Below are 13,489 nucleotides of genomic sequence, written 5' to 3'. Positions count from 1 at the left end.
CTGCTTCCTGACTTTTTGCAATACTGTGTCGCTTTCTTCCTCGTTGACATTTTTGATCTCCAGCCACATTTTCTCTGGTTCCTTGTCTTCGAGATTTAAGTGCCTCTAGTTGGTTTTTTTTTTTTTACAGGATCCTTAAACACAGGGGGACTATCCAATAGGTCATATTTGGGCAGCTGTAAGCCATGATTGATTTTTCTAAGTTTTTCTAACTTTTAGCCTGAGTTACACTTTAACAGCTCATGATCTGTTCCAAGGTCAGCTCCAGATCACGATTTTGCTGCCAAAATAAGATCCTTCCATCTCTTTCTACAAATAAAACAGTCTGTTTGATTTCTGTCCATCTGGTGAAATCCATGTGTACTGCTGTCATTTAGGTTTTTAGACTGTGAGCCCGTTGTTGGGTAGGGATCATCTCTATTTGTTGCTGAATTGTTCTTTCCAAGCATTTAGTACAGTGCTCTGCACACGGTAAGCGCTCAATAAACACGATTGAATGAATTTAGATTGGTTAAAGAAGGCGTTGGCAATAAAAAAGATATTCGATTCGCAGAAATCCATGTGGGTCTCCGGCTCGATTCCGATTTCCAGGGCCATATTTCCCAACAACCTTCATTTTCATTCCTTTCCTAACTTTTGCTTTCTAGTCCCCAGTGATAATCGACTCATCTGCCTTGCATCTTTTACCAATCTTTCTCTGCACTTCATCATAAAAGCTATCTAATTCTTCTGTTAGGGAAGATTCTCCTGCATCCCCGGTCTCGAAGCTGAGTTCTTGACCTCCATGGGAGGTGGTCCTACTTGACGAGACAGGCAAAAAAAAAAGTTACACAGAGACAGAGCAGACAGATATGACCAGTCTGGAGGTTCACCCTAAAAGAGTTCACCGGGAGAAAAGGCGCTCTTTATTGTTAGCGCTAGATTCTTAAGGGACTTAGGGTGAACCTTGATCTAGGGTTAGTGATTGGCGGGTTGCCATGAAGCCAACGGAGACTTCAGGCAGTTCAGCCTGAAGGTTCTCCTTATCCTAAAAGAAGGCGGAATTTCTCATTTTCATCTGTCCGCAAATTTTGAGTTTCGTTCAAGGTAACTGAACTGGGAGGTAAGCAAGCTAGGGCTCAGGGATTGGCTGAGGCTGGCTGGGATATCTTCTGGTTTACTGAATCTTTACCAAATCTCAGTTCAGGATCTTATCATGCGGATAAGCAAACTAGGGGTCAGGGATTGACTGAGTCTCGCAGGATTTATTTTTCTCAACAGGGGCCTCATGAAGCCCTGTTCTGGGCTCGTCGTGTTGGGAAAGAAATGAAGAATTAGGTCATCTGATCGTTCAGTCGATCATATTTAAAGAGCGCTTACTGTGTGCAGGTCGTTGTACTAAGCATTTGGGAGGGTATGTTGTGACAGTAAAACGGACACATTCTATGCCCACATAGAGCTTTAGTCTAGAGTGGAAGACAGACATTAATATTAATAAATAAAACTTCAGATATGTACCTGAATGCTGTGGGGCTGGGAGGGGATGAATAAAGGGAGCAAGTCAGAGCGCTGCAGAAGGGAATGGAAGAAAAGTAAAAGAAGCTTTATTCAGGGAAGGCTTCTTGGAGGAGGTGTCCTTTCAATAAGGCTTTGGAGGTAGGGAACATAGGCTCAGATCGATAGAGACAACAGATAGAGCCAATCCCTACCCAACAATGGGCTCACAGTCTAGAACAGACAACCCAAACCAGAACAAGCTTACCAAAGAGGAGAAAAAAGAAGAGAGTAATAATAATAATAATGGTATTTGTTAAGCACTTACTATGTGCCAGACACTGTTCTAAGTGCTGAGATAGATACAAGATAATCAGGTTGGGCACTGTCCCTGTCCCACATAGGGCTCACAGTTTTAATCCCCATTTTACAGCTGAGGAAACTGAGGCACAGAGAAGTTGAAGTGACAGCTCCTTAGAGAGGGGTCACCTCTTCCAGAGTCCGGTCTGGAGTGGACAGAGCTGCCTAAAAATACCTCCGACCACACTCATCATAAAATAGACTGTGAGCTCCTCAAGGGCAGAGATCGTGCCTCCTAACTATAGCGTACTCTCCCAAGCGCTTAGTACAGTGTTCTGCACAGAGTAAGTGCTCAATATATACCACTGATTGGTTAGAAACCGGGCCCCATTTGAGTAGTTGCTACAATCCCTCAACTACCCCCTAGGAGAGCCTGCTGGGAAGATAGAAGGAGAGTGTTGCCATGTGTTAAGGTAACTCTTTTTAAACTCTCACTCACATTAACACCCACACACCCATAAACTTTTAATAGAGGCATCAAAGGTGTGTATAAAAGCCGCGTCTTAAAGGACGGTGGAAAGTGACAGACTTGGGCTTTTTAGACTATATAGCATAATGGAATTTCATGCGGTTTTTCGACGCTGTGGAATGGTTCTTGATTTATTACACACGAGCCTTGGGGAAAGTGTACCCCATGCAACAGATGGGTTGTTTTTTTTTTTTCTCACTTCACTTCTCTGGGCCTCAGTTCCCTCATCTGTAAAATGGGGATTAAGACTGTGAGCCCCCCGTGGGACAACCTGATCACCTTGTAACCTCCCCAGCACTTAGAACAGTGCTTTGCACATAGTAAGCACTAAATACCATTATTATTATTATTATTATTACTGTGAGAGGAGTCAAGGATAACGCCAAGGTTAAGGGCTCGTGAGACAGGAAGGATGGGAAAGTCAGAGGAGGACAGGGTTTGAGTGGGAAGATAAGGAGCTCTGTTTTGGATGTGTTAAGTTTGAGGTGATGGCAGGACAACCAAGTAGAGATGCCTTGAAGGCTGCAGGAAATGTGTGACCGCAGAGAGGGAGAGAGATATAGATTTGGGAATCATCCGCATAGATGCGGTAGTTGAAACCATGGGAGCGAATGAGTTTTCCATGTGAGTGGGTGGAGATGGAGAATAGAAAGGACCCAGAAGTGAACTTTGAGGGACCCCCACAGTTAGGGGGTGGGAGGGAGAGGAGGAGTCCGAGGAAGAAACTGAGACTGAGTGGCCAGAGAGGATAGAAGGAGAGCCAGCAGAGGACAGAGTCAGTGAAGACAAGGTTGGATAATGATTCCAGGAAATGGGGGTAGTCGACAGTGTGGAAGGCAGCTGAGCGGTCGAGGAGGGTTAGGATGGAGTAGAGGCTGCTGAGTTTGGCAAGAAGGAGTTCACTGGAGACCTATGAGTGGGTGGTTTCTGTAGAGTGAAGGGGACGGAAGCCAGATTGAGCGGGGACGGGGGTTCAAGGAGAGAATTGGAGGAGAGAAATTTGAAACAGAGGGTACAGACAACTCGCTCAAGGAGTTTGGAAAAGAAGGGTAGGAGGGAGATGGGGAGATAACTGGAGGGAGCCATGGGGTCAAGGGAGAAGGCTTTTTAGGGTGAGGAAGACATGGGCATGTTTCAAAGCAGTAGGGAAGAAGCCATTGGAGAACGCACAGTTGAAGCTGGCTGTTAGGGAGAGAAGAAGGGAGAGGATAAGTGTTTCGATAAGGTGATGGGGTCGGATGTGCAGGTGGAAGGGGTGGGTTCTGCGAGAAGGCAGATCTCCTCTAGAGATAAAGCTAGGAAAGATGAGAGAGCTGAAGAAAGGACGGTGGAAAAAGTCAGCCTGATATCTAGATTTCCACCAGCAATGCTCCGTGGCCCGTGCACAAAAGCAAAGAAGGCAGAATGTGCAGGTGAGCCAGGGCTGAGGGTTAGTGGTACGAGATCGACAAAGCAATAGGGGAGAGAGTGAGTTGAATTCACTAGAAAAGGTGCTTCTGAGAGTTTCTATTTGGTCACCAAGGGAAGGCAGTTTGGGTACGAGGAGCTGAGCAAATTGGATAGCGTCAAAAATCGGAGGTCTCTGCGGGGGAACAGCCCAGATTGGCAGGGAGGAGGTGTGTGGGAGAGAAAGCAAGTGAGGAGACTGGGGTCAGATAGGGCATTTTCGGAGTTGGTGAGGGTAGAAACTGTGCAGTGGCTAGAGATGAGGAGATCAAGTATGTATCCAGGTTGGCGAGTGGGCGAGGTGGGGTGGAGTAGGAGGTCAGTGGAGTTGAAGAGTGATAGAAGGTGGGTAGCAGAAGGGTCATCAGGAACATCCATGTGGATATTGAAGTCCCCTAGGATCAATGTAGATGTGGAAAAACATGTGAGAAAGGAATCAAGAGGGTTAAAGAAGTTGGAGAAAGGATCTGGGGGAGTGGTAGAATATGGAGTGAGGGGGTAGAGGCCAATGATATGGGCTTTGAAGGAGGGGAAAAAAAGGGATGGGGGACGTGGAATGATGTGAAAGCAAGATTGGGGGGCGAGAAGGAAGCTGACACTTCCTTCTTTCCCGGAGAGTCTGGAGGAGTGGGAGAAGAAGAGATCTCCACTGGAGAAAGCAGCCAAGGAGACCATGTCATCTGGGGAGAAGTGGGTTTCAGCGATGGCAAGGAGGAGGAGGGACAGACAGGGACAGGTCAAGGATGAAGCGAATCTTCCTCATGTTGGAGCAGAGTTTCCACAGGGAGGGAGACGAAGGGTGGCTCTGGAATAGGGCAGAGAGGAGGGGTGGGAACTTAACAAGTACCACCATTTTTATTACTATTATTATGAGTAATTATTATTATTACCCCTTAGCGTTTAATGAGTTCCACTGATTGACCGTTTAATTTGGGTCACCTTCTGATGTTTGGAGTTCCCCCCAAAATCCTGGTTGTCTGCCGACTTCCTTCCCTCCCGGGATCGCTCCAAGAGCCTGCTGTTGCTAATTGCACAGCAGATAACCAGACATCAGTTGTTTTTATGGGTCTCACTCCGGGCCACAGAGATCACATACTACCCAATCCTGGTGAGTAAACTCTCTTTAAACCACAGTAGGCATGCTAGTTACCCTCTGTTCTTCTGGAAGCCATTTTCCCTCACCTCCTTTGAGGGTAAGTACCCCTTTCTCTCCCACTTCCTCCTCCTAATACCTGCCCTTCTCCTTCTCTAGATTTCTTCCTTCTACCCCGTTCTCCATGCCAAAAAAAAATCCTTCCCCTTAATGAGTCCCCTCCACTCTTCATGTGCTCTTTCGATCCATCAATTAAGGGTACTTACTGAGTGCTTACTCTGTGCAGAGCACTGTACTAAGCGTTTGAGTATAGCAGATTCGATAGTCACGTTCCCTGCTCACAGTGAGCTTTCAGACTAATCTTTTCTTCCTTTATTTCCCGTCTTTCACACTTTTACTCTCTCTCCTCTTCTCTGTCCACCTCCTCTTCAACACATCTCTCTTCCACCATTTTTTAAAATGGTGTTGGTTAACCGCTGTTCTAAGCGCAGAGGTAGACGCAAGATAATCGGGTTGAATGCAGTCCCTGTTTCCACACAGGGCTCCCAGTCTCAATCCTCATTTTACAGAGGAGGTAACTGAGGCCCAGAGAAGTGTAGCGATTTGCCCAAGGTCACACAGCAGTCAAGTGGTGGAGGCAGAATTAGTCCTCTTTCATCCCTCTCCCTCACTCCTTAGTCCCTTGCCTCCCCCGCCACCCCATCCTGCAGGGTGGTGTAATTATGCAAATGATTATAAAGTTTCCTGAGGCTTAGGAGGAACTATAAATACAGGGTGCATTTTACACGGAATATTTAAGCACCAAGAGGAGAGCAATCGTTTCTGCCGAACCCGACAGGCAAGGAGATGGAGCAAGCTAAATTCTCCGTAGAAACAGCTGGCAAGGTGAGCATAGATTTTCCCTTTGGGCATCTGAGGCTGCCCCTTTCAGCCGTGGACAAGCTAGCGAAGGAATGGGGTCCGTTTCCGGAAATGATAAGCTTGTCGGTTCATTCATTCAACGTCGCTTGAACAGAGGGGGCCCAACTATTGGAATGATTCTAGAGGTGGTGGGAAAACGAAGCGCCCAACTGAACCCCAAAGATGAATTTCTTGCAAAGAAGCAGAAGCAACCTCCTGAAGTTGATTGGTGGTGTTATTCTATTCGATACAATTGAGGATGGGCCGGTGGAGGGTGGGGGCCGCAGGAGAAGGATGATTCTCTTAACCCAGCACCATCCAGTTTGCAATATTTGTGTTAAAATTTGACATTTTGTGTTATTTCTTTTCATGTGTGTGTGTGTGAAGGGGATGTATGCGTTAAGATCGTACCTAAACCCAGATTTCCCCCATCTTCCAGGTATGAACTAAGAGCCAAATCCAATCCGGTCAGCTCTTTTCCCAGGATGACCTTGTCCGAGCCGGCCTGTGTCACCCCGTGGGGTCTTCTTTTGTGTCTGTAGGTTATCATCTGCAGGGCGGCCATCTCATGGACCCCCCAATACGCCCCCGTGCATAGAGGAAGTGGAGGTCGACCCCCCAAAAGCCTGTGAGGTTCGCATTAAGGTAAAGCCAGAGGGTTTTCCTGGGAGGAGAAATGGGAATTCCAGTCGGGGAGGGAGAGCGGGTTTGCCTGCAATTTGGGCTCCTGTCCGCAAATGCAACATTTGTCATTATTAGCATTGTTATTATTATTATTATTAACAATAACGCTGGTATCATTTAAGCTCTTACCACCTACTAAGCATCCATGTTTATCGGGTTGGATACAATCCCTGCTCCACCTGAGATTCACACTCTAAGAGGGAGAGAGCAAAGCTGTTAAATCCCCATTTTACAGAGGAGGAAACCAAGGCACAGAGAAGCTAAGTGACTTGCCCAAGGTCACATGACAGGCAAGCGGCCGAACCGGGATTGGAATCCAGGTCTTCTGATTCCCTGGCCCGTGTTCTTTCCACGGGACCTAAGACTAACGACTTTCAGGAATTAAGGAGCATTGTAATTGTTCATTAAGAATAAGCAATTTTCTGCGGAATAGTTCTGGCAGGGTTTAGTTTGAAAGAGGCGGCAGGGCTCTAGCCATTATATAATTAAGTTTTTAGAGAAGCAGAATGGTCCAGCAGATAAGCACAGGCCTGGGAGTTAGAAGGACCTGGGTTCTAATACCGGACCTGCCGATTGTCTGCTGTGTAGCCTTGGGCCAGTCATTTCACTTCTCTGAGCCTCGGTTCCCTCATCTGTAAAATGGGGATGAAGACTTATGAGCCCCACGTGGGACAACCTGATTACCTTGTGCTTAGAACAGTGCCTGGCTCACAGAAAGCATTTGAGACACCATTTTTTAAAAAAAAGGCGTTGGTTTTACTGCCACTTGGCAAGTGACAATCAGAGACAATCGGACAGTCGGAATCTGTTCGTCTGAAAGAGCAGCCAATATATAAAATCCTGAAAACTGTTAGAAGTTGGATGATTACGAATACAAAATATAGATATTGATTTTACTTTCATAACTGAAAGCAAAGTTCAGAAGCGCCATGGCCATGAACAGTTAATATTGAGCCCCCTTTTTCCTCTCCTCCTCCTCACACCCCCCACCCGACCTCCTTCCCCTCCCCACAGCACCTGTATATATGTGTGTACAGATTTATTACTCTATTTATTTTACTTGTACGTATTTACTATTCTATTTATTTTGTTAATGATGTGCATTTAGCTTTAATTCTGACGACTTGGCACCTGTCCACATGTTTTGTTTTGTTGTCTGTCTCCCCCTTCTAGACTGTGAGCCTGTTGTTGGGCAGGGACTGTCTCTATATGTTGCCCAAGCACTTAGTACAGTGCTCTGCACACAGTAAGCGCTCCATAAATGCGATTGAATGAATGAATTCCAGAGGCGTCAGAGGCTTGAACTATTAATGGTACCAATTCCAGAGGTCTGTGGAGTCGACCTGCTAATCCAGAAGTACCCAATTCTAGAAACAGCTCAGTAGATTTGTGGTGAAAGGGAGTTCTCTTCCCGGGGAGGATGGAGTGAGCAATAGATTGAAGACGAGAGAGCTGAAAGTGAGTTCAGTTAGCAGGTTCGCTTGGAGAGAATAAAGAGTGGGAGCCGGCTTCAGCAGGAGAAGAGAGTGGACGGGTAATAAGGTAATAACAACTACCTGTGGTATTTGTTAAATCCTTATTACAAGCCAAACACTGTACTTAGTGCTGGGCTAGAAACAAAATAATCATTCATTCATTCATTCAATCGTATTTATTGAGCGCTTACTGTGTGCAGAGCACTGGACTAAGCGCTTGGGAAGTCCAAGTTGGCAACATCTAGAGACGGCCCCTACCCGACAGCGGGCTCACTGTCAGCTGTGTGACTTTGGGCAAGTCACTTCACTTCTCTGGGCCTCAGTTCCCTCATCTGTAAAATGGGGATGAAGACTGTGAGCCCCACGTGGGACAACCTGATCACCTTGTATCCCCCCCAGCGCTTAGAACAGCTATTTGTACATAGTAAGTGCTTAACAAATACTACTATTATTATTATTATTATTATCACTACAGCCCCGATCCCAGCCCCTTCTTCCCTTTTGGAAGCAGCGTGGCTCAATGGAAAGAGCCCTGGCTTGGGAGTCAGAGGTCATGGGTTCAAATCCCCGCTCCGCCACTTGTCAGCTGTGTGGCTGTGGGCCAGTCACTTAACTTCTCTGTGCCTCAGTTCCCTCATCTGTAAAATGGGGATTAAGACTGTGAGCCCCCCGTGGGACACCCTGATCACCTTGTAACCTCCCCAGCGCTTAGAACAGTGCTTTGCACATAGTAAGCGCTTAATAAATGCCATTATTATTATTTTATTTTTTTTTATTTGGTTCCCCATCGGAGCTACATAAAGGATTCCCACGCTTTTCACGGGGTGAAACTTTTTCACACTTTGTCACCCTGTTATCAGGAGATTTTATCACACAGGATGGGGTCCTCTCAGACAGGGCCTAGCCCCTTTGATCAGTGTCAGCCCTCCCTGATTACAGGATCTTTTTCTATTCTATTTCTATTTCTCACATTTCTCTATTTCTGTCCTGTTGTTCAGCCCCGCATACAATGGAGTCGGTGATGCTAAGCCTTTAGGGAAAATGCAGTCAATGCCGCTTCTGCTGGAGTGTGAGGGTGGACAACACCAAGCGCTTAGTCCAGTGTTCTGCACACAGTAAGTGCTCAATAAATACCTTATTTATATAAATAAAAATAAATCTATTTGTTAAAAATACATAAATCGTATTAATTATTATAAATAAATAAATATTGGGGTGTTATCAACAGTAATAATAGCATTTATTAAGCACTTACTATGTGCAAAGCACTGTTCTAAGCGCTGGGGAGGTTACAAGGAGATGAGGTTGTCCCACGGGGGGCTCACAGTCTTCATCCCCATTTTACAGATGAGGGAACTGAGGCCTAGAGAATCAATCAATCATATTTATTGAGCACTTACTTCGTGCAGAGCACTGTACTAAGTGCCTGGGAAGTACAAGTTGGCAACACATAGAGGCAAGACTGACAAGAGACTCCAGGAGGCCTTCCCAGACTGAGCCCCCTCCTTCCTCTCCCTCCCCATCCCCCCCCGCCTTAATAATAATAATAACGATGGCATTTATTGAGCACTTACTATGTGCAAAGCACCGGTCCAAACGCTGGGGAGGTTACAAGGTGATCAGGCTGTCCCACGGGGGGCTCACAGTCTTCATCTCCATTTTCCAGATGAGGTAACTGAGGCCCGGAGAAGTGAAGTGACTTGCCCAAAGTCACACAGCTGACAATTGGTGGAGCCGGGATTTGAACCCATGACTTCTGACTCCAAAGCCCAGGCTCTTTCCAGTGAGCCACGCTGCCTTACCTCCTTCCCCTCCCCACAGCACCTGTATATATGTTTGTACATATTTTTTACTCTATTTATTTTACTTGTACATATATATTCTATTTACTTTATTTTGTGAATACGTTTTGTTTTGTTGTCTGTCGTCCCCTTCTAGACTGTGAGCCCACTGTTGGGTAGGGACCGTCTGTAGATGTCGCCAACTTGGACTTCCCAAGCGCTTAGTACAGTGCTCTGCACACAGTAAGCGCTCAATAAATACGATTGATTGATTGATAGTAGGGAGAGGCGTCGAGCAGCAGAGAATCCCCCCGGCTAGTCAAGGCCAGCTCAACTTCAAGTAATAGAGCGGTCCTTTAGATACCATTAGTTCATAAGTTTTCTGTGCCTCAGTTACCTCATCTGTAAAATGGGGATTAAGACTGTGAGCCCCACGTGGGACAACCTGATCACCGGGTATCCTCCCCAGCGCTTAGAACAGTGCTTTGCACATAGTAAGCGCTTAACAAATGCCATCGTCATCATTCCAGCGCTTAGAACAGTGCTTTCACATAGTAAGCGCGGAACAAATGCCATTCATTCATTCAATGGTATTTACTAAGTGCTTTAATCAATCAATCAATCAATCAATCAATCGTATTTATTGAGTGCTTACTGTGTGCAGAGCACTGTACTAAGCGCTTGGGAAGTACAAGTTGGCAACATATAGAGACAGTCCCTACCCAACAGTGGGCTCACAGTCTAAAAGGGGGAGACAGAGAACAAAACCAAACATACTAACAGAATAAAATAAATAGAATAGATATGTACAAGTAAAATAAATAGAGTAATAAATATGTACAAACATATATATATATTAAATAGAGTAATAAATATGTACAAACATATATACATATATACAGGTGCTGTGGGGAAGGGAAGGAGGTAAGATGAGGGGGATGGAGAGGGGGACGAGGCTTTAATTGGCCGGATAGTAATAATAGTAATTAATAATCATTTCGGTACATGTTCAGGGCTTACAATGCACCAAGCACTGTTCTAAGATTCATTCAATCATATTTATTGAGCGCTTATGGTGTGCAGAGCACTGTACTAAGCGCTTGGGAAGTACAGCGTGGCTCAGTGGAAAGCGCACGGGCTTTGGAGTCGGAGGTCATTGGTTCAAACCCCGGCTCCGCCACTTGTCAGCTGTGTGACTTTGGGCAAGTCACTTCACTTCTCTGGGCCTCAGTTCCCTCATCTGTAAAATGGGGATTAAGACTGTGAGCCGCACGTGGGACAACCTGATCACCTTGTAAATGCCCCAGCACTTAGAACAGTGCTTTGTGCATAGTAAGCGCTTAATAAATGCCATCATTATTATTATTATTACAAGTTGGCAATGTATAGAGACGGTCATTCATTCATTCAATCGTATTTATTGAGCGTTTACTGTGTGCAGAGCACTGTACTAAGCGCTTGGGAAGTACAAGCCGGCAACATCTAGAGACGGTCCCTCCCCAACAGCGGGCTCACAGTCTAGAAGGGGGAGACAGACAACAAAATAAAACATATTAACAAAATAAATAAATAGAATAGTAATGATAGTAATGGCATTTGTTAAGCACTTACTATGTGCAAAGCTCTGTTCTAAGCGCTGGGGGGGGATACAAGGTGATCAGGTTGTCCCACGTGGGGCTCACAGTCTTCATCCCCATTTGACAGATAACAATAATAATAATTATAATAATGATAGCATTTATTAAGGGCTTACTATTTGCAAACCACTGTTCTAAGCGCTGGGGGGGATACAAGGTATCAGGTTGTCCCCCGTGGGGCTCACAGTCTTCATCCCCATTTGACAGATGAGGGAACTGAGGCACAGAGAAGTAAAGTGACTTGCCCAAGGTCACACAGCAGACATGTGGCAGAGCTGGGATGTACAATTAAAATAAATAGAGTAATAAAAATGACTCGGAGACATGAGTTCAGATAGAGCAGTAAAGGAGGAAATTAGCTACCTGTCCGTTCAGGGTGACAAGCAGCCCCGATCCCAGCCGCTTTTTCCTCTTTTATTGGGTTTCAAATCCTAGTTACACAAAGGATTCCCGAGAGGAGTGCCCTACGTGAGGCCTTGGCATTCCTAGATCCCAAGTTAAAGTACAACCATTTGTTTTTCATGGTTTGGTTAGTGTTAAAATCCCTGTGTACAAGATGTTATAATAAAAATAATAATGGCATTTATTAAGCGCTTACTATGTGCAAAGCACATGTTATCGGGAGATAACGGTCAACACAGGATGGGGACATTCCAGACAGAGAGGGGCCACTTTGGTTAATCAATCAATCGTATTTATTGAGCGCTTACTGTGTGCAGAGTACTGTACTAAGCGCTTGGGAAGTACAAGCTAATGTTACTTTACACACACTGGAGTGCCTTCGGTCTGCACAAAATAAAGGGTTACACAAGATGGAGTCAGTCATGCCAAATTCGCAGGTAGACAACACGAACATATATACAGGTGCTGTGGCATGGCTCAGTGGAAAGAGCCTGGACTTTGGAATCAGGGGTCATGGGTTCAAATCCCCGCTCTGCCAATTCATTCATTCATTCAATCGCATTTATTGAGCGCTTACTGTGTGCAGAGCACTTGTCAGCTGGGTGACTTTGGAGTCAGAGATCATGGGTTCAAATCCCGGTTCTGCCGCTTGTCAGCCGTGTGACACTTTGGGTAGGTCACTTCACTTCTCTGGTCCTCACTTACCCCATCTGTAAAATGGGGACTAAGACTGTGAGCCCCAGGTGGGACAACCTGCTCACCTTGTAACCTCCCCAGTGCTTAGAACAGTGCTTTGCACATAGTAAGCGCTTAATAAATGCCTTCATTATTATTATTATTACCCAGCAACGGGCTCACAGTCTAGCCCCCTCCTTCCTCTCCCCCTCTTCCTCCTCGCCCCTGCCTTATCTCCTTCCCTTCCCCACAGCACCTGTATATATGTATATATGTTTGTACGTATTTATTACTCTGTTTATTTCATTTGTACATATTCTATTTATTTTATTGTGTTAATGTTTTGTTGTCTATCTCCCCCTTCTAGACTGTGAGCCCACTGTCGGTCAGGGACCGTCTCTAGATGTTGCCAACTTGGACTTCCCAAGCGCTTAGTCCAGTGCTCTGCACACAGTAAGCGCTCAATAAATACGATTGAATGAATGAATGAAGTTCACCGGTAGACAACACAAACATATACACAGGTGCTGTAGCGTGGCTCAGTGGAAAGAGCCCGGATTTGGAGTCAGGGATCATGGGTTCCAATCCCGGCTCTGCCAATTGTCAGCTGTGTGAGTTTGGAGTCAGGGGTCATGGGTTCAAATCCAGGCTCTGCCACTTGTCAGCTGTGACTTTGGGCAAGTCACTTCACTTGGGCTTTGGAGTCAGAGGTCGTGGGTTCAAATCCCAACTCCACCACATGTCTACTGTGTGATCTTGGGCAAGTCACTTAACTTCTCTGGGCCTCAGTTACCTCATCTGTAAAATGGGGATTAAGACTGTGAGCCCCACGTGGGACAATCTGATCACCCTGTATCCTCCCCAGCGCTTAGAACAGTGCTTTGCACATAGTAAGCGCTTAACAAGTGCCAATTATTATTATTATTATTATTCTCTGGGCCTCACTTACCCCATCTGTAAAATGGGGACTGACTGTGAACCCCAAGTGGGACAACCTGCTCACCTTGTAACCTCCCCAGTGCTTAGAACAGTGCTTTGCACATAGTAGGCGCTCAATAAACACCATTGAATGAATGAATAATAAATGCCATCAT

Source organism: Tachyglossus aculeatus, chromosome X5 (genome assembly GCF_015852505.1).
Source record: "Tachyglossus aculeatus isolate mTacAcu1 chromosome X5, mTacAcu1.pri, whole genome shotgun sequence".
NCBI classification, from domain to species: Eukaryota; Metazoa; Chordata; class Mammalia; order Monotremata; family Tachyglossidae; genus Tachyglossus; species Tachyglossus aculeatus.
The sequence above is the reverse complement of the archived record's forward strand: the minus strand, read 5'-3'. Positions refer to the sequence as shown.